The sequence below is a fragment of the Dendrobates tinctorius genome, unplaced genomic scaffold (assembly GCF_039654945.1).
Source record: "Dendrobates tinctorius isolate UK_male_01 unplaced genomic scaffold, ASM3965494v1 ptg000077l, whole genome shotgun sequence".
Classification (NCBI taxonomy): Eukaryota; Metazoa; Chordata; class Amphibia; order Anura; family Dendrobatidae; genus Dendrobates; species Dendrobates tinctorius.
Window position 1 is genome coordinate 3,725,434 of NW_027361745.1, and position 4,665 is coordinate 3,730,098.

Genomic DNA, 4,665 nt, shown 5'->3' on the forward strand with positions numbered 1-4,665 from the left:
CTTATATTATAATATTCACTTCTCATGTTCGCTATATAGGAAATTAAAGCGGTTATTTCCTTAATATTGACCTATACACCTTGTCTCACAGATCACTGGCACCTGGAATCCAACTATGAGATATTATACTGTTTGACATGATTTTGTTTTCTTTGAAAGATACATTTCTATTCATGCATTGTAAGATTTGATATATTTTTCTCTATATTGTGATACATATTAATATGGATTTATTTCTATTTTTGTATATTTGTTCATTCCTTTAGAGAAGTTCTGATGAAGATCCATTATTGGATCGAAAACGTTTAACACGCATAATCTGGATGCAAAATAAAAAAATAAAAAAATAAGAACTATTATCTGAGTGTTGTTTTACTCTCTCTTTAAAATAGATATCAGTCATGTCTAGAGTTGAGCGATACCGTCAGATACTTCAAAGTATCGGATCGGAATGGATCGGCCGATCTTAAAAAAAAGTATCGGTATCGCCGATTCCGATACCGGAAGTCCCATTCAAGTCTATGGGACTTCCGGTATCGGAATAAGAAAAATCCTGTTTTTCCCTTGTACAGCCTCTCTGGGGTCTGTACGGGCCTTTCGGGGGGCTGTGCCGGCATGCCAGGGGGTCTGTGCAGGCTCCGGTGGTCTGTGCCGGCCTGCCGGTGGGCTGTGCAGGCTCCGGTGGGCTGTGCCGGCCTGCCGGGGGGCTGTGCCGGCCTGCCGGGGGGCTGTGCAGGCTCCGGGGGGCTGTGCCGGCCTGCCGGGGGGCTGTGCCGGCCTGCCGGGGGGCTGTGCAGGCATCGTCCGATGGGACTAAAAGTCCCATCTGGCGATGCCTGCTACCATGACAGTGATTGACACATTAGCCAATGATGGGACAGTAGTAGTCCCATCATCCGGCTAATGTGTTGAATGTAAAAAAAAAAAAATACATGCTACATACATACAACATGCATACTACATACATGCTACATTCATACTACATACTACATACATGCTACATTCATACTACATATATACTACATGCAACATACATACTACATATATACTACATGCATGCAACATGCATACTACATATATACTACATGCTACATACATACTACATATATGCTACATACATACTACATATATACTACATGCATGCTACATACATACTACATGCTACATACATACTACATATATACTACATACATACAATACATTCATACAATACATACATAGACATACAGTACATATAACATAGAGTAACATACTTACCAATACTTGTCACATTGTTCCCCGAAGCCATTGTCTTTTCCGGAATAAATATTAACATAACAAACCACAAAAATACTCACACACGATCCGAAGCAGTCCACGAGTGTGTCCCACGACGATCTTGGGTAGAGAACTGCAGCATCACACAGCAATGGCATAAAGTGAGACTAGGGACTTTTTTTTTTTTAAGTGGCGGAGGAATACAGTGCGGAAGGATACCTACCTTCCGTCATTGGATTCCTGCAGCCCGTAGAGAACAGCAGCAACAGCTGATGCTGCCGTTCTCTACCCAAGATCGTCGTGGGACACACTCGTGGACTGCTTCGGATCGTGGGTGAGTATTTTTGTGGTTTGTTATGTTAATATTTATTCCGTAAAAGACAATGGCTTCGGGGAACAATGTGACAAGTATTGGTAAGTATGTTACTCTATGTTATATGTACTGAATGTCTATGTATGTATTGTATGAATGTATTGTATGTAGTATGTATGTAGTATATATGTGGTATGTATGTAGCATGTAGTATGTATGTAGTATGTATGTAGCATGCATGTAGCATGCAGTATGTATGTAGCATGCATGTAGTATATATGTAGTATGTATGTAGCATGTAGTATGTATGTAGTATGTATGTAGCATGTAGTATGTATGTAGCATGCATGTAGTATGTATGTATGTAGTATGTATGTAGTATATATGTAGTATGTACAGTGGGGAAAAAAAGTATTTAGTCAGTCAGCAATAGTGCAAGTTCCACCACTTAAAAAGATGAGAGGTGTCTGTAATTTACATCATAGGTAGACCTCAACTATGGGAGACAAACTGAGAAATAAAAATCCAGAAAATCACATTGTCTGTTTTTTTTTCATTTTATTTGCATATTATGGTGGAAAATAAGTATTTGGTCAGAAACAAGCAATCAAGATTTCTGGCTCTCACAGACCTGTAACTTCTTCTTTAAGAGTCTCCTCTTTCCTCCACTCATTACCTGTAGTAATGGCACCTGTTTAAACTTGTTATCAGTATAAAAAGACACCTGTGCACACCCTCAAACAGTCTGACTCCAAACTCCACTATGGTGAAGACCAAAGAGCTGTCAAAGGACACCAGAAACAAAATTGTAGCCCTGCACCAGGCTGGGAAGACTGAATCTGCAATAGCCAACCAGCTTGGAGTGAAGAAATCAACTGTGGGAGCAATAATTAGAAAATGGAAGACATACAAGACCACTGATAATCTCCCTCGATCTGGTGCTCCACGCAAAATCCCACCCCGTGGGGTCAGAATGATCACAAGAACGGTGAGCAAAAATCCCAGAACCACGCGGGGGGACCTAGTGAATGAACTGCAGAGAGCTGGGACCAATGTAACAAGGCCTACCATAAGTAACACACTACGCCACCATGGACTCAGATCCTGCAGTGCCAGACGTGTCCCACTGCTTAAGCCTGTACATGTCCGGGCCCGTCTGAAGTTTGCTAGAGAGCATTTGGATGATCCAGAGGAGTTTTGGGAGAATGTCCTATGGTCTGATGAAACCAAACTGGAACTGTTTGGTAGAAACACAACTTGTCGTGTTTGGAGGAAAAAGAATACTGAGTTGCATCCATCAAACACCATACCTACTGTAAAGCATGGTGGTGGAAACATCATGCTTTGGGGCTGTTTCTCTGCAAAGGGGCCAGGACGACTGATCCGGGTACATGAAAGAATGAATGGGGCCATGTATCGTGAGATTTTGAGTGCAAACCTCCTTCCATCAGCAAGGGCATTGAAGATGAAACGTGGCTGGGTCTTTCAACATGACAATGATCCAAAGCACACCGCCAGGGCAACGAAGGAGTGGCTTCGTAAGAAGCATTTCAAGGTCCTGGAGCGGCCTAGCCAGTCTCCAGATCTCAACCCTATAGAAAACCTTTGGAGGGAGTTGAAAGTCCGTGTTGCCAAGCGAAAAGCCAAAAACATCACTGCTCTAGAGGAGATCTGCATGGAGGAATGGGCCAACATACCAACAACAGTGTGTGGCAACCTTGTGAAGACTTACAGAAAACGTTTGACCTCTGTCATTGCCAACAAAGGATATATCACAAAGTATTGAGATGAAATTTTGTTTCTGACCAAATACTTATTTTCCACCATAATATGCAAATAAAATGAAAAAAAAAACAGACAATGTGATTTTCTGGATTTTTTTTTCTCAGTTTGTCTCCCATAGTTGAGGTCTACTTTTGATGTAAATTACAGACGCCTCTCATCTTTTTAAGTGGTGGAACTTGCACTATTGCTGACTGACTAAATACTTTTTTTCCCCACTGTATGTAGCATGTAGTATGTATGTAGCATGCATGTAGTATGTATGTAGTATGTATGTAGTATGTATGTGGTATGTATGTAGCATGTAGTATGTATGTAGCATGCATGTAGTATATATGTAGTATGTATGTAGCATGTAGTATGTATGTAGCATGCATGTAGTATGTATGTAGTATGTATGTAGTATGTATGTGGTATGTATGTAGCATGTAGTATGTATGTAGCATGCATGTAGTATATATGTGTTATGTATGTAGCATGCATGTAGTATGTATGTAGTATGTATGTGGTATGTATGTAGCATGCATGTAGTATGTATGTAGTATGTATGTATGTAGTATGTATGTAGTATGTATGTAGCATGCAGTATGTATGTAGCATGTATGTAGTATATATGTAGTATGTATGTAGCATGTAGTATGTATGTAGCATGCATGTAGTATATATGTAGTATGTATGTAGCATGTAGTATGTATGTAGCATGCATGTAGTATGTATGTAGTATATATGTAGCATGTAGTATGTATGTAGCATGCATGTAGTATATATGTGTTATGTATGTAGTATGTATGTAGTATGTATGTAGTATGTATGTAGTATGTATGTGTTATGTATGTAGTATGTATGTAGTATGTATGTATGTAGTATGTATGTAGTATGTATGTAGTATGTATGTGGTATGTATGTGGTATGTATGTAGTATGTATGTAGCATGTAGTATGTATGTAGCATGTATGTAGTATGTATGTAGTATGTATGTATGTAGTATGTATGTGGTATGTATGTGGTATGTATGTGGTATGTATGTGGTATGTATGTGGTATGTATGTAGTATGTATGTAGTATGTATGTGGTATGTATGTGGTATGTATGTGGTATGTATGTAGTATGTATGTAGTATGTATGTAGTATGTATGTGGTATGTATGTGGTATGTATGTGGTATGTATGTAGTATGTATGTAGCATGTAGTATGTATGTAGCATGTATGTAGTATGTATGTAGTATGTATGTATGTAGTATGTATGTAGTATGTATGTGGTATGTATGTGGTATGTATGTGGTATGTATGTAGTATGTATGTAGTATGTATGT